Source organism: Apostichopus japonicus, chromosome 22 (genome assembly GCF_037975245.1).
Source record: "Apostichopus japonicus isolate 1M-3 chromosome 22, ASM3797524v1, whole genome shotgun sequence".
NCBI lineage: Eukaryota > Metazoa > Echinodermata > Holothuroidea > Aspidochirotida > Stichopodidae > Apostichopus > Apostichopus japonicus.
Window position 1 is genome coordinate 20,264,143 of NC_092582.1, and position 27,153 is coordinate 20,291,295.

Genomic DNA, 27,153 nt, shown 5'->3' on the forward strand with positions numbered 1-27,153 from the left:
TTCTGACCACCTAAAGAGCTCATCAGATGTTCTTTGAATCTATCCTTAAGCCGTCTATTGGTTTCTCCGACATAAAAGGAATCACAGTCAGGACAGTTAGTCCTGTAAGCAACATCGTTGGCATAATCTAACTTATAAGCATCCTTGAAATTGAACAGAGCAGAGATTTTCTTTTGCAGAAAAATTATTTTGATATGTATATTGTCATTACACAACCCCTTAATGTAACTACCTAAAGTCTTAGCGAGTTTATCACTGCTGGGGCCACAATATGGTAATTTAACATACACAGTATTTACTTGGGTCTCCCCATGATCTAATTTAATTACAGGACCCATGCCCAGTTGTTTTCTTAATATATAAGTATAGTTTTCTATATCGTGCAACAACTTCCTAGGGTAACCATTTAAAGTCAAAATACGTCTAAATTGCAATTCATGAACGAACAAGGAATCCGACGAACGCAATCTACGTGCACGTTCATGTAAAGCCTTAATAACCGCAATTTTATACTTTTTGGGACACCAGGATTTCCAATTAATGAACAACCCTGTAAAAGTTTTCTTACGGAAAACTGAAGTGGCGATATAGTGTCAGTACCGCTTGAGCCAACCGTTCTGAAAATATCTATATCAAGAAAAGCACATTTACCCCCGCATTCCATTTCATAAGTAAATTGAATAGATTTATGAAAAGAGTTCAATACATGTAGAAAATCATCCACGTAGTCTGCTGAAATAACTACAAAAATGTCATCCACATATCTTCTATAAAAGTTAAGTTTAGGACAAATTTGGATCAATTTCTCCTCAAGGTGGCACATAAACAAGTTGGCTAAACAGACACTCAAGGAAGAGCCCATGGCACACCCATCAATTTGCTCATACATAAAATTGTTAAAAATAAAGTGGGATGATTTTCTACATGTATTGAACTCTCTTCATAAATCTATTCAATTTACTTATGAAATGGAATGCGGGGGTAAATGTGCTTTTCTTGATTATAAAATTGCGGTTATTAAGGCTTTACATGAACGTGCACGTAGATTGTGTTCGTCGGATTCCTTGTTCGTTCATGAATTGCAATTGCAATGTGTTCTTTACAAAAGCAATCAAATCTACTGTATGAAGTAGTACCAAGTATAATTTTAATGTTCCTTTGTTAATTTAATTAGCCTGTTGAATGTTTTTCTTCATTGACAAACAATGCAAACCCTTCGATTTTAGTTATATTGACCTTTCTGAGAAGGACCGTCGCTGACCAACTCACGAAGTCTTCGGCTTTGAGTACAGCGTTTCTGTATGTTGCCGTGTTGGATGAATCTAACCGTAATAGTAGTTACCGACTGTGCGATCGGCGGTTTAGTCAATGTCGACTTAACAATTCGCGGTTGCCTCACAATTTTGCAAGGTCGGTTAGAGTGACTCCATAGTCAAAAGGAGTGATGTTTCACGCGGACGGACTGATTTATTGGGTGTGCATGCAAACACATCACTGGATATAAGAAACTTGAAACGTACACTTTGGATGTTCTTGTTTACTAAAGGTATCAATGGATTTGCGGCTTTAGATATCACATTGCTCCAGTGTTCCAGACAGTCATGATTTAAGGTTAGGGTAATTAGTTCAATTCTTTGTCATAAAGGGGACACAGTGACACATTTTATCGGTTAGGCGTTAGGAGGCACGTTAATTATGTGGGTGGGGGTGGGCGGGGGATGGGGTTAGGGAGCCTACTCAGCAGCTGCTTCATTTAATCATTTAACGGAAGGATGTGATTACTGCTCTACATTTATGAGACTATAGGCTGTATGGGGCTCAGTTCTTAGAACTTCGTACTAACTCTTTTGTTATGATGCAGCATGTTACTTTAAAGGTTAACTACGCTAATTGATGTTATGCAATTCCTAAATGGTGTATTATTATGCTAATTTGTAAACGTAGAGCACAATCAGTGCAGTTCTAAGCTACGGTCGAGTAACCTCACCGAATGTCATATAAATTAGTTTTCAAGGAGTGGCTCTCGCTCTTCTCCCAGTGGCACCAACCTGTACGTCACGCCACGTAAAACGACTATGTCTGCCTAGCCCTTACAAAACCTACCTTTTCCGTTCCGGCCTTTCTTCACCATGCCAACCACGCTGTGTGTGACTTACTCTTAACTCTCTCTTGGGTACCATTCTTCTGAACTTATTATTTACCTTACCTGGTCCTGTTCTCTATACCGGAGCTGTTATTTATACGAAAAGCGCCTTCCGGAAGCTTCCAGAACCACCCGCACTACGGTTACAGACTACCCTGGGATTTGACACCCACGGAGAGCCCAGCGGTAGCCGAGGTACCTTGCGTGCGCGTTAAGTTAACTTTAAGTATTAAGGTATGTAATGTATTTATGCTAAGTTATATATATTTTTGTTACCAAGAGACACGCATTAGATTCTTTTAAAACAAAACCTCTCTAACCTACTTATTGTGTTCGTTTCCCAAACCATGATATCTGGACTTCGTAACACTTTGGATAGGAATACAAGAAGGAAAATGTTTTTAAAGACGTTGGGGTTTTCAACATTTCCCCCTTAAAATGGTAGTCAAAGCAAACTTTGTTTTTGACTAGGGGAAAAGCACATATACTAAACTTCCTGGTGAAATTTGCATGTAGTTCTTAAATTGCGTTTTCGAGATCTTCATAGTTGAATATGTCATAGTTTGTTACCATGATTGAACTTGAAGCACACAGGTCTGATGTCATAGTTGCGCAATGACAGCAATATTGGTTTACTTTTTCATTATTTTCACTTTATTGTTTTGACCTTGGATTGGACAATATTCCAAATTTGGTGTTGTGCAGTGATCAATACCCAATTGACTGTTTATATGAGTATTCAGATGTTAATGCATTGCACTTTTGAGGACGAAAGTGTATTTTATCAACTTATAAACATAAACAAATTGGTCAATGTGCATCTATAGATACACATCTCTATGTACTCTTGAGCTTTAAATGTAGTTATCTCGAATACGATAGTTCTGAACTGAATGTCAATTTCACTAGAATGCTTACGCTATGTTCCGCTTTCATCAGACAAACATGAATTTTCCTCTTGGCTATTCAACCCCATAAAAAAAGGATACTGGTTCTTAGCGCAACTTTGCGTGTTTATCTAATTTAAAACCCAAGTTATAGTCTAACTATGCCTTAGTATGCACTATTGCACGACTAACATTTGTTTTTTTTTCCGGGAGATGAACTAAACACATCCTTATATACACGGCACTCCGCCTCATTTACAATGGTAACATTGTTTAAAACCAATCAATGTAATTGTTTCATTTGTGGTATTTGCCGTAGATTGCACCATTTGACGTCTAAAGGGGAGGATCCCCCCCCTACATGGGGGAGTCGGCTTCAAGGACCACATCAAACATTCGCAATATGGTGATGACATCGCCATCTGGACCATGGCCACTCAGAGCAGAGGAATACCTACAACGCTACCTCAACCGAATATACAACTGTTACAACGACTGGGGAATGGAACTCAACTCAACCAAGTCACAAATACTCTACATCGCCAAACACAAAGATAAAAGGAAGCAACCACATCTTGAACATCGTCATACCAGTCGCAAATCAAGTTCGCTTCCTGACATTACTTATCGATAAACTCAGCTTCGGAAACCACCATCAAAACACCCTCACGGAGAGTCAGACAACAAGTGAATCTATACTACGAAGAATAGCCGGTTCATCGGAAACCCCAGAGCATCACCACTCACAGCCATGAAGATTTACAAGATTTTATGTCATTATTTGCCACCGCATGAACTGTGAACTGCACTGTTGTGGTAGATTTTAGTATCAAATGGCTGCTTTATCTGACTAGGACAATCTTCACCCTGCAATTTGAATCTCCAAAAGCTTCCATTAACGTCAATTATTTGAGAAGATAATGAAATATGAGAAGCTGGCAAGAATAGCATACTGCACATCAATTGAAACGAGGAGATTATACATAACAGTACTGCTGCAACTTGCAAGCAGTTACTTCAGATAATCTATATGCGGTGAGCAACGTACCAGCCCTCCAGGTTTATTGTGCCACCTTTATGCGACTGCTGAATGGTTATTAATCCAGGGAGCTGTTTAATCTGAATAAACCAAGTGATTTAAAGGGTGTGAAGACTCGCGCAAAAAGAAACGTCTAATGCCAGTAATCTGGCCTAGTTTCGAATGAGATGTAACAGAACTGTTAGACACCACCATCGATCGCAGAAAAAAAAACACACACAGCTTGCTACCATCGGTAATTAGACTCTAGTGTATAGTCAGTACATACAGCTGCGGTCAATACCCACAGCACTGTGTACAAACAATTCAACGATGGACATCTCAGGTCCAGCTAAAGATAACAAGGTATCACCTTCCATTACTGTACTGTCTGCATTTTGTAACGACACGAAAAAAACGTCACTTGCAAGCAACGGAAAGTTTACTTTTTCAGATTGCCGCACGCGGTTTGGGGAGAGTCTTCAATGCCTTTAAGTATCGTGTGGGTTATTCTTTCTTTCAAGTTTTAGAAACAATATCTTTTGATCTTGTCACCACAATTCTTGTAGAAAACTTTCAGTTGACTCTGAGGTACCGTAAAAATCATATGATCTTTATATCCATCAGTGCTTCTTTATACCCTATAATATTGCTGTTAATAAGCACGTTTCACCCTCATGAAAGAATAGCAAGTTCGATAAAAAGGGTCACCATACACGAAGGCAAAATTGCACTAGATGCATCGACAAGAAGTTCACATTAACTGGAGAATGTAGTCGGATTTGTGTTATAATCCGTATCTTATAAGATAATAGCTTCTTCTCTTAACAATAATGATGTCTATAAAACTTAAATGATGCTCAAGTGGCATAATAAAAAGGTTTATACTTACAGTTTGTCCCTTTTAGGTCTCGTTGAAAGTTTAATCTTGTGCAGTTTCTCTGTTGTTGATAAGCTGCTGCTTAAGCACTGATATGGCTTGATGTGTTACCGAGAAGCCTCTTTTATTGCGGTTTAACGTTTACATAGAATTGAACCACAGGGAAACAGCGGAAGAACATGATATGTCGCAACGCGTTAAAGAGAATCCAATTTCAAAGACACTGTTTCATTGATAGGTAGTGTTACGTTGGAATGCGAGAGGTCTCGATAATTAATTTTAACGAGACACAAGCCTGAGTTCGTTTCCGTAAGGAACACAGACAAATTGACGAGTCTAGAGAATTTAAATGAGAACGTAAACTATATTGAACAATGGATTTCGAACCAACAGCAACAAGTAGTAATTACAAATATATAGAAAATTACTCACAAACTTAACAAGATAGGATACACTTTATAACACGCTGGTCTCTTCCAACGGCGATATCCCTCAGCGGCCACGACCTTGATGACGACGATTCTCGGTCCGTTGTACCGCGAAATTCACTGGTCCTCGACGAAGTTTCTCGCGATCCCAGAAACAGCAGTCACCTTCTTTCTGGCGATGCTCCAAAATAGAAGACGGACTTCCAGCCACAATCGAGTGAAGCACAAGTCGAACTTCTCGCCGACTAAATATTACCAGAGTCAGTCCAAAATCAGCTTTATAGCCACCAACTCCTGGCGTAACGAACTTCCTCAACGGAGACAGAAATTCTTCACCTTCTCCGCAATAACGACTGAAAACTGTACTTTCACAGTAAAGTCCTCTTCAAACTTCTGAATGGAAGTGTAAAATCAATCTTGGTATCGATATCTCAATCCTTCAGAAAATACTGGTAGTTGAGCACTGACGATATATAGTAGAATGATATAATATGTGTCGTACGTCGCTTGTATTCGTACAGAAACTGAGAAACTCTCCGATCTGGGCGGGTTTATATACGATTCGCCATGTCAAGAATCATCTAGATCTCTCTCGATACACCCGAGTAACAACGCGACCCGGTTTCTCTATTCTTGGAAGTCCTTTGCATCGCTCGCGAACATTCCAGAGAATCCACGAAGATGTGTACAGCTTACACACGATCTCACGTAAACCGACGTTAACCCGAGACCAGCGCGTCATCACAAGGAATATACCAGAACAATCGTGTATTGCTCATTACATAAACAACATCCTGACGTTAACCCGACCTAATTTCTCAAATACTGATTTATCACGTAGGCAATTTCAATACTTTCTATATTATAACATTAGGTTCCTCACTAGCAGTGACTAGCGTTAGGCTACAATGGGCCCTCGTAACAGTAGACTGCACCATACTTATGCGGCATGGAACCGAGGATGAGAATAAGTGCTGTGTTGAAATGATACCTTATTTAAATATTATATAGTTAGTCAAGATTTCACCTTCGCGAGAGAGTACGTATCGGCTTCACGGAAACAAATCGAACTACACTTTCTTTAAGAAAACTTAAGGAACATAAAAGATTAAATCATAAGAATGGTACCGGTTAGAGCACTGATACAATACGAAAATACATGCAGGCTAACCGAGAACCATACGAAAGAGCATGCAGGGTAACCGAGAACTCCACGAAAGTACATGCAGGATATTCGAGAACTCCACGAAAGTACATGCATGATAACCGAGAACTCCACGAAAGTACATGCAAGCTAATTGGAGGGTCAGAGCTTCCAGAAAAGTAATTTTGAATACTTTTAACAAGCTTATAGCAGACGAAATTTTAAACATAATGCTCTATATAAGTCAACTTATTATAGAGGATTACAAATCAAAAGTAAATGAGATGTCTAATGAGAAATCCAAAATGTGGCATCATGAAAAGAGCTCGCACTCAAAGGAAGTAGACTCGACTTCCTACTGTTTGAATTTGGAAACGCCCCTCCCCCCCCCCTTTAATAAAAGTAAACAATCGCCAATCCTATGCGTACAATAGGTGAAAGTTGGAACATGGGAGTATTAACCTGTTGGCAAAGTGCTCGAGTGCTTGGACTTTGTGCAGGCATAAGCCTTGATACACACAATTATTATTTTAACAGTTAGGCCTACATTTTTGTTGAAAGAAGCCATATTTTATATAGATATGTCATACAATCTGGGTATTGCGTTGCATGAAGAACAAAACCGCATTCCAACGAAGGCTCTTGAAAGGATGTCATTGATATATTTTCAATGGGTTGGTTAAGATTTTCTCCATAGTGGCCTGCACGCCCGCGCGGGAAATCGACTATCATATTGCTTTGGCTGTTACAGTTTATTGAGTATTACTAGAGGTTACATGATTGTAATGCATCAACGGAGTTTTAAGACTAGCATCGACTGTTTAACGCAAACCCTACAAAATCCGTTTGTAACTAGACCAACTGATTTTGTTATATATACAAACACATATCATTTTAGTGCGTGGTCACGAAAGGCCAACGTCAGTTAGTTGTTCATATTCAATGGAGGGGTCTCTGTTACTGCGACCCTTTTGAAGCTTTTGAAGTTTTTTCGGTCACAAAGAAGCCAGTTCGGCGTTTGGTCCCTTAACGTAGCTAGGCAATATTGTGTAATGTGTTTGAACAAACTCTAGCTAGCATGTGTCTGCAATATAAACGAATAAATGATAACTAAAACCATCACAACCTAGCCGTCAATCACGAATCACGCCTGGTTCGGACGTGACAGAGAATACACCGAGTCCTGGAAAGTGATTGGTCAATTTGTACTACATGTTAAAGAGGCAATACAGGCAGCACGCAATCATGAACTTAATTGTTGATTAAAATATAGGCTCTAAAATGAACCACTTCTTTATCACAAGAACTTATCTAATATTTAGTACCGACCTTTTGAAAGTTGAGATTGGCGCCGATGGCGCCAATTGAGATTGATTGAACAAAATCGCTGGATAATCGCCACAGATATTCAAATACCTGTGACCTGGTTCACGTATGACGTTCTATCCGGACAACTTGCTTTTAACTTCAACATCCAGACTCGATGTGTATGCTAGGCTATACTTATACTGTGTAGGTTGTGCTGCATATGAAAAATGTACCGTACGTACGTAGCCTACATGTAGGTCCGACGTTACTCGAAGTGAAGCCCAACAAAATGCCGTACTGTCAGGCATTCAGTTGTAACAGTCATTCTTCCCGAGTAAAGAAATCACAGTTTTGGTTTCAACATCCGAAGAAGAAACCAGACCTTTTCAAGAAATGCACTCTACTTCTTTCTAACGTTGCACAAACCAAAGTCACACCATGCAGTCCGTATTACCGAGCCGAACAACATTAGGCCTAGGCTGTTCGTCTCGGACTACGTTTGGTTCTCATCGTCATCGCTAATTCCATCATTTTCTATTTCTAGTAATTCTGCGGTGTTGAAACGTAGCTCATAATCGTAAGGATCAGGTCTGGCCATTTACACAAGCAAAGCAATTTTCAATTGTTTTTCATAATCTTACTTTCTGTGATATAACAATATGAATATCAAATGTTTACTAGGAAAATATAAGTGTTAGTTACACACTGCACTTGTACAGTTAGCTAATGTTTTCGAAACGTTAAGTATGCCTATAGTTTTTCGTATAATACGTCACAAAGAGCCCGGATTATTGCTATTTCACATTTCAATGGCGACCCCCATGTTCCCAGGGTAGTGTCGTAATAAAAGTTAATTATCTCAGGTAAGAAAAGAATGTGGTTGATATGGTTATGTAATATTCGTCTTTTGAGTGGGGGAAACAATCTTGCCTTCAATTCTCCTTTAGCGTATCCTCGTCAAGTTAGCAAAATTTTACGAACATACGAGGTTTTGCACCGGAGGCCTAATGGACGATTCATCTAACGAAAACATGTAGGCCTATAGTCTATTATTGAAACTGTAACACTCTCCGGTCTTTTAAAGGGAGTGAAGACTCGCGCACAAAGAAACGTCTTTTGCCAGTAATCTGATCTAGTTTCGAATGAGGTGTAACAGAAGTGTTAGAAACCATCATCGATCCCAGTAAAAGCACACGCAGCTTGCTATACCCTCGGTAACTGTGTGTGTATGTAAGTATGTATTTTAGATCCACCTGCAAGCAGGAACTCGCGAAGAAGCCATCATTGGCTTATCAAAAGCCGCAATCAGTCTCTGAGATTCATATTTTACCGTCCATGATTATGAATTGTCAACAACTCTGTAACTGGACGATATACATACTTGGAGTGACTCGAATTCGGGACCTTATGATTGAAAGGCACCGGCGTTAACCACTGAGCTAACACTCCTAATTAGACACTAGTGAACAGTCACTACATGCAGCTTCGGTCAATACCCACAACACAGTGTACCCAGCAGCGATGGACATCTCAGGTCCAGATAAAAGATAACAAGGTATCACGTTTCATTACTGTCTGCATTTTGAAGCGACAATAAAAAAAACTTCACTTGCAACCGACGGAAAGTTAACTTTTCAGAGGACAGCACGCGATTTTGGGCGAGTCTTCAATGCCTTTAAAACTGCTTGGTCGATTTCCTGGCGCTGGTTTGTCATCATCCAAAACAAGGGCCCCCAGTGAAAAATGTGGAGGGGCGGAAGTATCATTCCGCCCCCCCCCCGCTTCGCAAGTCAGAAAACACCTTTTTTATTTCCAAATGAGAAAAAAAATCTCATTTGGAGCACCAAATTGCATCTAAGGCCTGGTGAAAATACAAAATTAAGTTTACAAAATGGAGTGGGTGTTGAAGTGTGCTATATTGCACCAAATTGCATCTGAGGCTACCTGGAAATGCAAAATATTCCAAAGGGGAGGGGACACCCCCTCCCCTTAGACCCCTCCCCCAGGCCGGCCATCAGTCTTCAGCCCCCCCCACTCAAAAGTACCTTCCTACGCCACTGATCAAAAACACGTACTATATGCCATACACGGCCATAGTATATAATAATGCCATGCCACAATAATAAAGTTAAAGTGCCTATGATGCAAGAGCTGACGTAGTACAGATAATGCCGAGTCGTTGCGGATGAATACGATTAACATTTGTTGCTTGCAAGTTTTTTGCAGAATGTGTGTTAACTCAAATGCGTTCAAATGTTACCTGTCTTGTTCAATTCGAGAATAACGAACCAACGCAGTTAATTTAACGTATTGTTTTGAAGAAGAACAAGGAGATCTATGTTATTTACGTGTGCAGAATTAACTGTTCGCCACTACAATTCTTCGCAAATCTTAGTCTGGATTTTTTCCTGCGAAGCCAACCTGTGAATTTGAGATGTCTATGAAGAGTGTATGTTCAGCTGGTATTCACCAGCCAGCCATGTAGAGGATGGAGCGGGCTAGTAATCCCAATATTGAAGCGCGCATGCGCACTTCAATAACTACTGTAGCAACCCATCAAAGCCTTGGAGATCTGGAACTGAGGAACCATATCTGCCAGGTCTCCTCCTCTTCACCTTTTACGCGAAAAAGCATCATTTACTAATATGGATTACATATATTTACCACTTTGCAAGGATAACGTAATGTATAGCATTATTTCTGTTTTTGTTTATATGTTGTATGTTGACAGTTACAAAAACACTGCTATCACTGGTTAGGTTTAATTTCTTTTCCATCCCCATTTAAAATTTTCAGAAGTGACCCTGTTAGAAAATCCCAGCCTCATCAATAAAAGTTGATTGACTAGTTAGCTTTACTCTGGTCTCTCAGATTCAAATCTAAAACTTAATAAGAAGATAAGACTTTCATGCCGCAAATTACGCATTTACAATTCATGCAAAGACTACAATTGTCAAGAACGAATGGGTGAAGGGTGCTCTGGGCTTCATGTGGAATTACATGAACATGTTTTGATTGGTTTATAATAAAACAAAGAATTAATATTAACATTAGATTGCACTGAAGATCTGACGTCATCAAAAATTTAGCCTCATTAACAGCATTCCATAGAGTTACTATATCTGAGAGCTTAAATTGCTGAGAACCGAAATATTAAAGAAACATCAATTGCAATGACATGTACTGTTTTGTACTGGGTATATTTACCAAATGCACCCTTGAAGTTCTATCAATATAAGTATCTCGAACAGGAAATTTCACCCAGATTTCAACTCTCACATGGGCGTTAACTTGAAAGCTTATACCACACTTCCCATCATATGATATTAGATAGCATTAGCAGTTAGTTTTTAGACAAAGAAATTTCAGACAGGAGCTCTTGTGAATAGTCTTGACCGTACGAAAGTGAGCGAGGCACAGTTTTGAAAATTTCTCATTTTCACTTGCGATTGGTCCTTTGTGCCATGCACGCATTCAAATGTATCAATCTGTTTAGGACAGTGTTTTTACTTGGCAAACAATGGACCTGTCAATAGCATACCAGAGCTTCAAAATATATAACAAATTATTGAACAGAATGTATTTTGATAGGTCGTGTGCATATTACCGCGTGTTTTTGCAAAATGCTTCATAGTGTGACCACACGCTCCGATTCTGGCGATCACTGAAGATTAACCATCACATTGACATTCCAGTGTAAATTATTGTGCGACTACGTATAGAGATGCACACCAAAATTAGAGTAATGTAAAAAAAGGGTTAAGTATTGTCTGGAAAAATGCATCAAGAGAAGTAAGGTACTCATGTGACCAACTGAACAAATGTAAAGACTCAACCCAAGTGAAAGAACTGACTTTTTTGGGCAGTTATTTTTACCTAATGACGTAATTGCTAGATAGCACAATCTCATATACCGGTGCTGTAAACAGCAGCTGTCAACAGCCTATATACAATAGTTCCAGTGCTGTAAACAGCCAATACATTCCAGTGCTGTAAACAGCCTATACATACCAGTGCTGTAAACATGCAGCCTATACATTCCAAGTGCTGTAAACAGCCTATATACATTAGTTCCAGTGCTGTAAACAGCCGTGACATTCCAGTACTGTAAACAACCTATGTACATTAGTTCCAGTACTGTTCCTTTTACCTCAAAAGCTCCCCCCAAAATTATCATACTATCGACTAATTTCATTCTGTACCGAGAAGTGTTTTATTTCGATGCGTTATAAAATATTTGATTTTGAATTTTCATACATAAATGTTGACGTCTTATAATTACGATCGTATAAACTATTGAATTTTGTGACATTTTACTACGAAATCTTTCAATTTCAGTCAAATCGTCTACAATAATTTATTTTAATTGTCAGGCACATATTTTCTAAGGCTGAGTGGTATGTACAGCACTGCCGTGGAGTGCATCTCTTTAGTTAGAATTGTAGTCGGGAGGGAGAACCATACTCTTGCCCGCCCCAACGTTGAAACATGTGAGGAAAGCTGCCGCTCTATACCGACTGATCATATTCCTAATATATGATAAACATTATATATGGCCGGATAACAACTCCGGCCATAACGTTTATGGTTGGCCAAAGTGGACAAAATTCGGAAATTTATGCCGACATATATTCGATTTAATTCTGACATAAATTCGATTTTATGCAGATATAAATTCCATTTAATGCAGACATAATTCTGAGCCAATCAGGAGGCTGTTTTATATGTCTATATAAAATTGATTTAATGTGGACATAAATTCGAATTCACACAGAAATATATTCGAATCAATGCTGCATGGCATATATTCAAATTAATGCTGGCATAAAATCGATTTTATGCTGGCATATATTCGAGTTAATGCAAACATATATTCGATTTAATGTCAGCATATATTCGATTTATTGTCATTAAGTGATTATATGCAAACAATTATTCCTGGATTCTCATTGGTCGAATAAATGTCAGCATTAAACTAAAAAATGTCAGCAAAAACGTTCGATGTTTCAAAAGAGGCATGCATGAACACTAACCGTCAGTCAAAAAAAATATCAGTGTTGCATAGATAACATGCATTGCCATCCGTCAGCTTTCTGTCTGTACAAATTCCACTTGCATGAAGAAATTTAAGCCATATAATTGCGGCGCCAGCGCCATTTACACAGTACATGTATTTAATGAGAGCCTGGGAAATGAGAATGTACCAACACACGGTCAGTCAAGGGTCATTCATATAACTTGCTTATACAGGGAATATAAAGTGACATATTCAAAGGTGCAGTACTTGCATGATGGTACCAAACTTGGTTTAGACTGGCTTGCTCCGGTTTTGTTTCCATGACGCACAATGTATGTGCTTGAAAAGCTACTTCAGTTTTGTGTACGTTTAGGGGCCATGCATACTAACAATTTTAGTGTCACTATGTAGTCCCTTTAATTATCTTAAGCGTTACTGCCATGCAATTTGTTAGAAGGGTAGAAATGGGCCACCGCTTTCAAATTTGACCAAGCATTGTTTATTTATCACCCTCCGAGCAATTCCTTTCGTTGAGTATCTTTCTTGGCTAAGCTATAACATACAAGTCTGGTAATAGCTTACTGCAGGGGTCCTGGAAAGTACATAATTTGCAGAGGAAATTGGGACTATACTGAAAATATACCGTTCAGTATGTCTTGCACCTATGAAGTGCGAACACAAGTACACCGGATATAACTATTACACCAACAATGGACAAAAATACGCATTTTTTAATGTTTAGCTCTACTGGAAGCTTTCAGGCGCTGTAAATATAATCTAAATCTAATATAAATCTAATAAAAAGCAACAAATCAATTAAACGAAACAATAAAATAGTAAACCTCAAAAACCTTAAACCTTAGTAAAAGGAAACGAGCAGGAATCACTAAAAAATCGGAAACGCCCTTACAATGTTAATACACAGTAAAACAGGATAAGAACTAGTATAACAGGCTAAAACAAGGAAAATTATTATCAACATAAACTAAACATATGAGTTTTCAGGTTTTTCTTGAAAGTATTCACGTTTGTGCCCCCGTGTTTGAATGACTGCCATTTCATCGATGTGGCTGAATTTTCGTCAGTGGCTTGCGTGAGTTAAGTGTTCATACATGCGATCATATTTTATAAATTGGACGGTCATTTGGGGTCATGAGAGGTCATCTTCTGAAACCTCACAAAATGCTTCTCCTATAGAACATTTGTCCAAACCTGCTGTAAGTTGTGGAAATAACTTTTGAATGGAAGTACGAGTGTTGTATCAAGTGTGTCGTTGGCAACCCTTATACTTGGCATGTATAGGTTGCCAATATTAGATAAGGACCTTATTGATATTATCAAATTGGAGGTCGAGAGACATCTGAAGACAACAAGATAAATTAGTGAAAACATTGTACTGGCCTTATCTCAAGAATGGAACATGTAGGATACCTTTTCTGAGTTGGACAAACCCCTTGATATACTTTTAGGCCAAAGTCATTTAAAGTCAACCAGCTCAAAGGTGAAACATTGTGACCACCATGCTAAGGATATGTAGCATTGACAAGTCTCCTTTATCCATGAGGTCTCATTATGAGTATAAATGTATTAACTATAGTGAATGTCAAACTTCATAAAGGGTCAACAGTATCTACAGAACACATGTAAACCAAACTTTTTCATGATATCTTACAAGATTGATTAACATTGGCTCATACCCTGTTACGATGAAGTAATCCATCAAACACTAATACAGTGTTGCAATTCTGGTTTAAAAATATACTACAAAGGCATCTCTGCATTTTAAGTATTCAAGAACACAACTTAGCGGTAATTATATCATTTGACTTTTTACATCTATTTCAAAGTTTTTTCATGGTTTATTTCAATAAAAGTAAAATAATAAATCTATCTTTATGTCCTTTCTTCAAAACAAATGTTTACAACATTCTAACGTTGTAATAAGCTATTACTGCTAAAGAAGGAGCATAAGCCAAAGGGAAAAGATGGGAGGAAAGGAAATGACACCGTTATCCAGCCTAACGTCTTATACTTTTCGCACAAGCTGCTCAGAACTTATTGCCAATCAAAAATAAATTCTCAAATAGAAGCTTAGCTGAGCTTCTGCGACAGTGGCGGAGCTAGGGGCATTAGTCAGGAGGGGCGAGAATGGTCTGTAGGGGCGCTTTCGACACTATCTAAGCGGAGCGCTACCACTGGTTGGCGCGTAGCTTACAGAAATTTTTGGAGTAAAGATACTCCCTAGATCGCCGGAAATTATCTTGTATTAGTATTTATTCAGTCGCGTAGCGAGGAATTTGCCAAGGGAGGGGTGAACCTGTAGGCAAATTATCAGAGCCGTAGATTCGGCATTTGAAGCTATCTAAGCGTAGCGCCACCATAAGTTGGCGCGAAACGTAGACGAAAATTTTGGCCGAAAATGCCTCCCAGATCGCTGGAAATAGCACTTCCCAAGCCTTGCAAGTTGCATTTAGGCATTTTCTATTTTGAAATTACTAGCGATATCATAAAAACGTACAAAAAAATATGCTGAAGGGGGAGGGGCCGGTCGCCCCTTCGCCCCCCCCCCCTCCCTTGGCTACGCGCCTGTATTTATTAGAGCAGGAATTGTATAATTCGACGGTAATTAACATGTGTTTTCAGTACAGTGCGACTACTTTAGATGTCTTCTCGGATTATGCGCTATGTCACGTCAGGTTTTTCAGCAACTATAGCCTATTGCCGGTCCGCGGTCGAAGGGTCGTTCATGAGTGGTCATCATGGAGATCCGAGACCATTCAGACCAATTCTATATTTTTCGCACATGTATTTTTTTCAACCCCCAAAATCCCAGTGGGAGGGCGACTGGGGGCGACAAGCTTTCATGGTGGCTGTCGCCCCCACGCCCCCCTTGGCTACGCCACTCATACACTACCAAATGTACAACGCTCTATTGAAGAAGTTGATATTTACATCACAAAGTTTGTCGCAAAACATTGTATGTTAGTATGGGAATTTGTAATGTCTCATAATTTGTTTCCCCAAAACAAGATGGAAATCATGGGGTTCACGACATAAATACATACTTCTATAGATATATAATAGCCAACCAGGATACTCCTTACTATTGCCTACGAGTACGACCTAACTTAACGTAGCCTTGTCAATTCATGAATGAGGTAAGGCCAGTATAGGCTTGTAACATTGGTACAATTGTAGGCTACCATACCAAACAGGTGACGAATGGTCCAAGGTATATTCTTGGCCTATATAATAGTATTCACACGGTAAGAATTTGTTAGCTCAATGATAGTATATATCACTGTCAAAGTTTGAGCCTACAAGGCTACAACAACACAATCCCACGCAGGCTTAAGTTATTAGGCTACACAACAGTAGGCCTAGCTTTAGGATGTTCATTTATCAAAGGTATAGTGATAAATCGTCGATAACCGATTACTTCAAAGGTTTCAGATTACACCTCTCGCTGTGGAAGTCAACGTGGGCCAAATAATGAACATTTATTAACAATAGGCTATTGCTCCAGACAGAGAGCCTATTGAATCCGTGTTTCAAAGATTTCTACGCAAAACTCTTCTACCTAGCCAGGCATCTCTAGCCTGAACTTTCAGTTTCACTACATAAATCTACTAGAATATACTAGACACTGATCAACCTCTTGGATCGGAAGCGTAATTCGCAACCTATGGATCGCGAACTGGGCAAAAAGTGTTTCTTTATCAAACGGGACATGTTCTACACATCTTATCATTATTTAATAATTATTCAAATCTTTTAAGTTTTATTCTGGATATCTTTTAATTTTAAAAGAACCTACAAATCAATACATATCAGATATTTGAATCACTTAAAGAGGCCATGACACGAAAAAGCCAGCTAATCGAGAGTAAATTCCTCTGAATCTATGATAAAATCTATGTTCAAAACTATCCTCAACACCTTGAAAACCTAAAGGACTAATTAGAAATTAACGTTTTAATATTCGCATCCGAAAATAGATATCTGAAAATGCGATTTCAAAAACAAGACAATGATGACGTCATGTCAGGAACACAAGTGCCAAGCCCAGTCACGTACCGGATGCGCGACAATCATACCGTCACACATACACGCACATTTACACTGAGAGAACAACCACTGTATAACGCTATATCGTTAGAAATTTCAAGTTCGTTTACAACATGTTGTAAAATATCCGAGAGAAATGCCGGTCCGTTGTGTTGTTGGGGGCTGCACAAATGCCATAAGCCCTGCGATTAGCCTTCATCGATGACCGAAGGCGAAAAAAAAAACACGGCGATTATGATGCGCGACAATCATACCGTCACATATACACGCATACTACAATCCCTCCTTTTTTATGAAATAAAACAAATGGACTTTAACGGATCGACCTTAACGAGGCGTTCTTCTGTCAAGTAATCCACATTTAAACTACTCCGAAGACCAGATCGGGGAACAGGAAACCTCCAATGGGGCAAGTGGCGATCCTCTGGAGGGAGCGCAGCCGAGCACTAGTAGTACTATATAGTATTAACGTTACTACACTGAAGTCGCAATAGACGAAGAGATTTTGTATGTATCATCTAAATGAACACCCCCCTACCCCCTTTAATTGCCCTATTGTATAGTAATAAGCTATGAGGTTAGCTTCAGAAGTGATGAGGTACATCTTCATGTGAAAAATCTCAGTGCCCCAATTTATTTCTGGAATATGCTGGGTCAGTTAATTATAGCAGTAATTTCTTATTCGTATTCCAGGAAAACCATTTTTTATGTTGGGGAGGGAGTGGGGTAACGGGATGGGTCAAAATAAGAAGGTAAAAAGATTTTATTCCAAAGGGTGTTTAAATCTCACAGCGATTTATTTAAAGACACAGAGCAAAACATTTACACAACGTAGTTCAAATCTTTAATCATTGAACACAGCCTGTGACTAAACTTACATAAACAACAATCATTGTATTATATGACATAAAAGTAAAACTGTACTTTCAATAGACATTATCATTCTTAAATAACACTAATGTAATTTGTGACATCGAAGGAGGTTTAAAGAAAAAACGACTTACATGGAATTTTTTACTTAAAGCCTACAAAGCAGTTGCAGGTCCATCGCTATCAATCGTTGTTGTGACAAATTAATTAGAATAATCCAGAAGCAAATACAATAATGGGTAATTTAAACCAAGAAACACTGTACGACGCAACTCACATGCAAAAATGCTACCCACGCACGACGACATGTACAGCACTGACGGGCAACGTGAAACACAGCATCACACGCATTAAAACAATCGAAGACCATTAGCAGGGTGTATTGCTGAGTTTCTAAAGGAAGATTTTAAAACAAACCAACTGCTGCTGAAAAAACAAAGTCTAACCATTCAAGAGTACTGCTGCCTCCATTGTTCTTTATTATGACTTTCTGTCCAATATCAATGGTTATATGGATATTTTGGCTTCCAGATTAAAGTACGAAGCAAACATGTCTGGAAGGTAAATGCTCCTACAAAGGTCAATGACTGTTCCCTCATGTACATATTATATGACATCACGGTCACGCCAATACTTGTGTCCAAATGCTTCAAAACATGCCTTTTCTTTCATTGTTGATGTTGGGTCTGGAAAATAAACATTTCATCCTTTATTAAAAGTCTTGAAGTTCAATATATCAACACTGAGGGAACCCTGGCGGATTGATAATCTAAAACAATAGCAGAATAGAAAAGGTGTTTCTGGAGGGATTTCTCAACCAAGGCTTCCTATAAGTAACAATGAGTTTTCTCCTGGCAACTTGAATCCAGTGTAATGACAATTGGCTGGAAACTCAATTCTGATCCTTTGGGCTGCACATGATGGTAGCAAAACCCTGACATGTCTTGCTAGGAACCCCCAGTACCATTGAACCTGTTGACCGTAGGCTATGTATCTGTCCTGCCTGGAAAAAAATTATGAAAGTTCAAAATGTATTAATGTTGGCCCATGATGTCCACAATAACAAGCAGGGATAAAATGTACAGTTATGGTTACATTTGTTGTGAATTTACACCTTCCATGTTTCATGAAAACATTCTTTTGTTTCAGAAAATTGATTTGCAAAACCCCAGGCCAAAGTACTAGCCTAGTAATAATGAGTATGAAATAACACATGCCTACCTAGCATGGCTGCATAATGCAACTTACTTCCCCGAGCCAAAATTTCAGTATGCAACCAACCTTACTACTATACGCATCATACTGTACATGTATGAATACATAGCTAACACACTGTACATATGGGTTGTAAGTCACCGTCACACAACGCACAATACGGTTTAGGGAATTCCAACAACAAATGCACAAAATGGACTGGATTTTGTTTTTAAATGCTTCGTTAATAAATTCTTACCACGTTGTATGTTCCTTGCAATAGTTCCGAACGGGTTTCTTCTTCGATATGTTGTGGAGCTTCAATATCGGCTCGTTTAACAGGCTCGAACTGATACAGTTCTAACACCTCAGGTCCACCCTCAACGTTCGGTTCAATATTGGCATGATCATCGAGAGCAAAATCGTGTTCATAACATGACGTCACATGACGTCATGAGATTAGGAACATTTTCAGGCGAACGAACTTTTCAAGCTCGAAGAGGGTAAATTAAATCTCAATTTTCGAAGGGAAAAAAAATCAAATTTTTAACTGGCAGAATGGTTGATATATGTTCTAGAGAGCATGCTTAGATGGATCCCAAAAAGACAGGACGTTGACAATTTCGTGTCATGGCCACTTTATTACTTTGTGCCTTATAACATATATATATACAAGGTAAGTAATGTATGCAACGCCCACAGTCAACTGTTGGGTTACTACCTTGTATCACTCCAGATGATAAATGTTTCAGTTTTCACAGTCAGGGATCTGTTGGAAAAGGCTGACGGTTTCATACGGTTTAACTGCAGTCCAATGTTATAGTGTGTACATGAAATGTTAAATTTATGAAACGGTTTTGAGAACTGACAACTACCTGTTTTTCGCCAGAACGACAGATGAAACTGCTGCAGGTATATGTGAGAACCACAAAATATATAAAATTGCGAGATACAACTGCATGCTGCATGACGCGAACTCAATATGGCCTATGGGTTCTTTAAACATTGCTATAGATTTGCTACATATGGACTTCCAGACTTAGATTTTACAGGCAATGGAAGCAATTAGTTTACCAGTTCAGAGTTTGCGGTGTTTTGAGAAAGAATGGTGTGAAGCACATACGTACTGTTTAATACAATCCTGCTTCAAATAGTAGTGGAAAGGGCGATTCACACAGTCGAAGATGCATTGAGGAAAATGACAGAAGGGGGCCATGGACACCTTGCAAGGTACTATACCATTACCGTAACACCCCCCCCCCTGCACTGACACATACATACACACACACAGCCACAGTACAGACTCCATTACACTTAATCATGTGCAGGAAAGGTGAAACCCACATGAATCTATGGGAACCAAAGGTTTGTACAGGACCTAGCCATTTCTTACATTGTTAGATTGGAAGACGGACGCACCTTTAAACGTCACCGAGATCACATACGTTTGCGTACATGTTCTACACTCCGAGCAGAACAGTATATATAGGATTATATCCCACAACCAGATACCCTTACAAGTACAACTGCACGACCAATCAAAAGGCAACTTCCAGTTTCAAACATTGTCAACAAACCAACTGAAAAACACCTGGTCAAAATGAAACGGTCCAAACGTGTTGGTAAACCGCCCAATGTATTAGATTTGTAGGGGAGTAGTTACCATCACACTGATGGGGCAGAATAAACCCTCAGGATGTATCGATGGTGAGTCAGTGTAGTCTACCCAAGAACTCGATAATGTTAACTATTAATTTGTAATCTTATATCTTAAACCTAAAATAATTATAATATGATTCAGTGCATAATTAATCTACCATTAATGTAGAAGTTAGCATTATGGGGCATTTAGGGGGGGGGGGTGAGGAATGAAGTATTTGTTACTATGGTTATAACTTATAAGAGTAGAGCGCAACCAGTTTTAGTCGGCGATATTATATCAGAAAGACAAACATAGTGCTCTTTTACAACTTTTCCAGTAGGATGATACTTGTTTACTGTCCCATGTCTGGACTTTAATACATTTTAAGAACTAAACTGATGGACAATATAAAACTTTCATATTTTGTGAGACAGCCAGATGTGCATTGGCCTAAAAACAAATATCGTTATCGCAGTGTATTAACAGTGTAATAATTATTTATAGGAAGCGCGTAACACGTACGATTGCTAGCTAAGCTTCATATCATGCTGTTCGTGCAACAACTTATGACGAATCATTGAAAGGATGAGAACGAACGTTGTCGACGTTGTTGTGGATACGGTTCGTGACATTCCATAGAGTGCGGTTAGGTATAGGCAATACGTATTTTATTACGCAGTTTCCAACTGTAGGCCTGTACAGGCTATAGGCTTAATTTAGCAAATTGCATCTGCCAAACTAAGTAAGTATAGCTGCATCAATAGGCCCGTAGAATGTTACTACGATTATAATCTAGTTAACGGAGCTGACTAGTATTCAAGATCAAAAGAGCACTGACAAAAACCATTCTAAAAAACAACAGTTTTTAACATTTTTTCGACACTGAAAGGGGTTGCTGCCGCTTCCCCTGCCCCCCCCCCCCGGCTACGTCTCTGTCAGCTAACACGTGGTTCGAACGAAAACAACTCAGTGAGTATATCTGATCATATATGTCCTGAACATCACGATCCTTTACAAACATTAAATCGTCGTGAAAATATCATTTGGGCTTTTGAAAATATCAATTAATTTATGAAGACTTTTAGTGCCTTGTGTTGTATTGTTCTAAATAGCCCACAAAATACGAAAAAAACAAGATGAAAACTATTAATACCGAATGTTAGTTGAATTGGCATTTGTAAACTGCACCTCTATTATTGCTGAAGGCTGTGTTTACTTGCTCTCCGCCCACCTGCCCCCCCCCCCATTATTTGACCATACAGTCTTGCGTTCAGGGCTACTAATAAAGACATAATTGTAGTATATACACATGCTGTAAATGCACCATTTGACGTCTAATTTTGTCACAGAAAGTCTTGAATCCCCCCCCCCCCACCCTCCTTCCCCAACACACACCTTAACAATCATTCAACGCCACTGCGACTTCGTATGGGTATAATACCAGCAAGGCAACAATATTAAGCTATACAACAAATAACACACTATCACATTTGTTAAATATTTGTTCCTCATACTGCGAGGCAATTTTCGAGGGGTCGAAGATTATCGTCCTGAATATGTTATCTTTACAGGGTGTAATAATGGTAGAATAACAATCCTCAGTAGGCTTTCAACACTACGCCTCTCTCTTTTAAGCTATTTTTTCTTGAATACAAAGTGCAACAACAAACGATACCTTGTCCTCGAAATCGAACTTGTTTTTGTTACGTTATTAAAGGTATGTTATAGCGAAAAAGTATCTTATGCAGTTTATTTGTCATTTTACTGAATAACAGTTACATGTACAATGACAGCTGCATGGTTTGGGTCGCGACTCTGATACATATGCTGAGCTTGTAGGTTACCATGAACTAAACTATTCTTAAGTCGCGATTTTTTTTCCCCCAGCGCGGTAAAGGCGATCATTTGCATACCTCGCTTCTCATTGGCTGGGTCTTGCACTTTTGATGCTGAATTATTCAAATTGGGAATTTCTTGCTTACGCAATGTACGCGTGTGTGTGTGTTCATGTACATACATGTGCACGCAGTGCTTCGTGATTCACATACACGTACTGTATGAACTGGTGACTGTCTTAATGACAACTAAGTTAAAAGGTTTTTTCTTCGCTTTTGCGCGGACTTGTTTGTGTATCATTTACATCCATAAGTTTGTAACAAAAGGTTTAGTGATTGTCTGAAAATCATCTGTCTTTGAATTATTGGCTAAATGAATGAAAAATATTCTAATTTCGTAGGGAATGAAAATTTGGACTCTACGTGGTTTCAACCCCTACAAGCTGGTATTGTGTTATAGTTATAACCCATTAACGGTCACTGCCTCTCTGCAGTAAGGATGGTCATAATGGTCCCTCAGCTAAAACAAAATCCTTGAAAGCTATTATCAGAGCAAGACCAGCTTTCAACAAATGATGCGCATGTTTCTACTTAGTACAACCAACAGGTTTTAATTCAGCATAGATCTGAGACTTGGCAAAAAATGTTTAGTATAACATTTCTCAAACCGTTGCTCTGTGCTCAAACTTTCTTGTTAAAGCCTTGATATGTTTTCAACATCATTCTCTTCAAAGGTTAACATTAACATACGGAAAATGCATCAATTCATTTTTGGTGTCAAATTGTTACGTTTATATCATATGGTGATATTTTGTATCATCTTCAAACTGTTTCGGTTTGATTTAACTTCTTTACAGAGGTGTGCGATGCATAGCCACAGACCCTTTACACCCGCGGCATAACAAATCGACAAATACATTAAAGTGGCCATGACACGAAAATTTCAACGTCCTTTTTTTTGGATCCATCTAAGCATGCTCTCTAAAACATATATCAACCATTCTGCCAGTTGAAAATTTGATTTTTCCCTTCGAAAATTGAGATTTAATTTTCCCTCTTCGGGCTTGAAAAGTTCGTTCGCCTGAAAATGTTCCTAATCTCATGACGTCATGTGACGTCGTGTTATGAACACGATTTGGCTCTCGCTGATTCCTCCGAACACATATCATGCTTACAGTACGACAAAAGTACATAAATACACAAAACAATCGATTACAAGTCGGCGCGAAATCAGATCGAAATTTCCCGTAGAATGTCAGATTTAGAACGGCAACCGAAGTTCAAAGTGATAGTGGTTCTTCACCAGGCAGTGAAATTTGGCTATAACTAGAGTGCACTTTCTCATTTTCGAAGCAGAGAGTGAAGGCGATGATCATGCCAATATTGAACCGAACGTTGAGGGTGGACCTGAGGTGTTAGAACCGTATCAGTTCGAGCCTGTTAAACGAGCCGAAATTGAAGCTCCACAACATATCGAAGAAGAAACCCGTTCGGAACTATTGCAAGGAACATACCACGTGGTAAGAATTTATTAACGAAGCATATAAAAACAAAATCCAGTCTATTCTGTGAATGTGTTGTTGGAATTCGCGGAACTCCCTAAACCGTATTGTGCGTTGTGTTACGGTGGACTACAACCCATATGTACAGTGTGTTGGCTATGTATTCATACATGTACAGTATGGTGCTTACTACTACTATATAGTAGTAGTACTGGTAGGGTTGGTTGCATACTGAAAGTTTGGCTCGGGGATGTAAGTTGCATTATGCAGCCATGCTAGGTAGGCTTATATGTTATTTCATACTCATTATTACTAGGCTAGTACTTTGGCCTGGAGAATTGCAAATCAATTGTCTGAAACAAAAGAATGTTTCATGGAACATGGAAGGTGTAAATTCACAACAAATGTAACCATAACTGTACATTGTATCCCTGCTTGTTATTGTGGACATCATGGGCCAACATTAATACATTTTGAACTTTCATATTTTTTCCAGACAGTACAGATACATAGCCTACTGTCAACAGGTTCAATGGTACTGGGGGTTCCTAGCAAGACATGTCAGGGTTGTGCTACCATCATGTGCAGTCCAAAGGATCAGAAGTGAGTCTCCAGCCAATTGTCATTACACTGGATTCAAGTTGCCAGGAGAAAACTTATTGTATAGGAAGCCTTGATTGAGAAATCCCTCCAGAAACACCTTTTCTATTATACGATTGTGTGGGATTATCAATTCGTCAGGGTTCCCCAGTGTTGATATATTGAAATTCAAGACTTTTAATTAATGATGAAATGGTTATTTTCCAGACCCAACATCAACAATGAAAGAAAAGGCATGTTTTGAAGCATTTGGACACAAGTATTGGCGTGACCGTGATGTCATATAATATGTGCATAAGGGAACAGTCATTGACCTTTTTAGGAGCATTTACCTCCCAGACATGTTTGCTTCGTACCTTAATCTGGAAGCCAAAATATCCATATCACCAATGATATTTGGCAGAAAGTCATAATAAAGACCAATGGAGGCAGCAGAACTCTTGAATGTAAAGACTTTGTTTCTTCAGCAGCAGGTTGTTTGTTTAACAATCTTTCATCAGAAACTCAGCGGGACACCCTGTTAATGGTCTTCGATTGTTTTAATGCGTGTGATGCTGTGTTTTACGTTTCGCGTCAGTGTTGCACGTATCGTCGTGCGTGGGTAACATTGTTCCATGTGATTTGCGTTGTGCAGTGTTTCTTGGTTTAAATTACGCTTTATTCTATTTGCTTCTGGTTTATTCTAATTAATTTGTCATAACCACGATTGATAGCGATGGACATGCATCTGTTTTTTAGGCTTAAAGCCAAAATTTCATGTAAGTCGGTTTTCTTTAAACCTCCTTTGATGTCACAAATTACATTAGTGTAATTTAAAAATGATATTGTCTATTGAAAGTACAGTTTTACTTTTATGTCATATAATACAATGATTGTTGTTAATGTTGGTTTAGTCACAGGCTTGCTCAGATTGTCTTGAATGACTGTTTAGAACTGACATCGAATAAACTTTGTTCAATGATTTAAGATTTGAACTACGTTGTGTGAATTTTTGGCTCTGTGACTGTTTAAAATAAATCGCTATGAGATTTAAACACCCTTTGGAATATGATCTTTTAGACTACCTATTTTGACTTATCAACCCACTCCCTCCCCAACAAAAAATTGGTTTTCCTGGAATACGAATAAAAAATTATTGCCATAACTATAACTGACCCAGCATATTCCAGAAATAAATTGGGGCACTGAGATTTTTCACAAGAAGATGTAACCCATCACTTCTAAAGCTAACCTCATAGCTTATTACTACACAATAGGGCAATGAAGGGGGGTTAACTTAGATGATACAGTAAAATATCTTCGTCTATGGCGACTTCAATGTAGTAACGCTAATACTAGTACTACTAGTACTAGTGCTCGACCGCGCTCCCTCCAAAGGATCTCCACTTGCCCCGATCTGGTCTTCGGAGTTTTTAATGTGGATGACTTGACAGAAGAACGACTTGTTTATGTTGACCCGTTAAGCCCATTTTTTTTTATTTTATAAGAAAGGAGGGGTCGTAGTCTGCTTCCGTGAAGTGTTCGCTACATACGGAGCTGTATACTGGCTGTAGGCCCAGTGAAATCGGCGCTGGTGTTCTGCACTAACTTGGTCATAATCGCCGTGTTTTTTTTCGTTCTTCGGCCATCGATGAAGGCTGATTGCATGGGTTATGACATTACTGCAGCCCCCAACAACACAGCGGAATGGCATTTCTCTCGGATATTTAACAACTTGTAAAAAAAACTGACGATATAGCTTATACTAGCCTACATTGGTTGTTCTCACAGTGTACGTGTGCGTGTATGTGCGACAAGTGGTATGTGATGAGCGATTCTGTACAGCTGCTGCTAGTTGATATTGTAATGAAGCTTATGCATATGGACCCCAGCCAATGGGAGCGAGGTATGCTTATCTTGGCACTTACCGCGCAGGGGATAACAAAACCGCCGCCTGGTGACTGACTGGGGCGCGAAGGAGAGGGGCTGCAAACAAGTGAATGTTTTACGTGCGATGTTTATTAACCATGAAATTTCAATTGGGATGAGAGAGACAAGTGGTTATGTGTGAGGATAAGATAATAAGGTTCTGTCACACACAAGCACTTGTGATCCGCCCCCCCCCCCCGCTCGCCATCAGACTTACCTTATTCCCCACAGGTCGTCTTGCATCACTATATATGTACCACTGACATTCAATTTATCATTCGGAAATGAGAAAACTCACCAATTTCACATTTCCGAGTGTAGCAAACTGGCCTTGCGAAAAGTGGTATGTGATGAGCGATTCTGTACAGCTGCTGTTAGTTGATATTGTTATGAAGCTTATGTATGGACCCCAGAAAATAGGAGCGATGTATGCAAATCTTGGCCTTTACCGCGCAGGGGATAAAAAAAAATCGCCGCCGGGCCACGGATTGGGGCGCGAAGGAGAAGGGCTGCAAACAAGTGAATGTTTTACGTGCGATGTTTATTATCCATGAAATTTCAATTGTTTGTGAGAGTCACAAGTGTTTATGTGTGAGGAGTAGGTATTAAGGTTCTGTCACATAAAAACACTTGTTGACCGAAAAAGTTTATTATACAGATGAACATGTAATACAGAAGAAAATTAAAGCAATAGAAGAAGAATTGGATC

The 27,153-nt window shown here is 39.0% G+C and overlaps 1 protein-coding gene across 3 annotated transcripts in view; it reads right to left on the reverse strand.

Annotated features, from left to right (window-relative positions):
* LOC139964114 (complement factor B-like) overlaps nt 1-27,153 on the reverse strand; it is a 62,596-nt gene that overhangs the window by 28,237 nt on the left and 7,206 nt on the right. The window contains exon 1 of one of the 3 annotated variants that reach the window (XM_071965470.1): nt 4,941-5,097. The exons of the other annotated variants lie outside the window; for them this stretch is intronic. The gene's annotated coding sequence lies outside the window, so the exon portion shown is untranslated. Of the gene's footprint in view, nt 1-4,940; nt 5,098-27,153 lie in introns of those variants that run through there. 3 annotated transcript variants of the gene reach the window in all.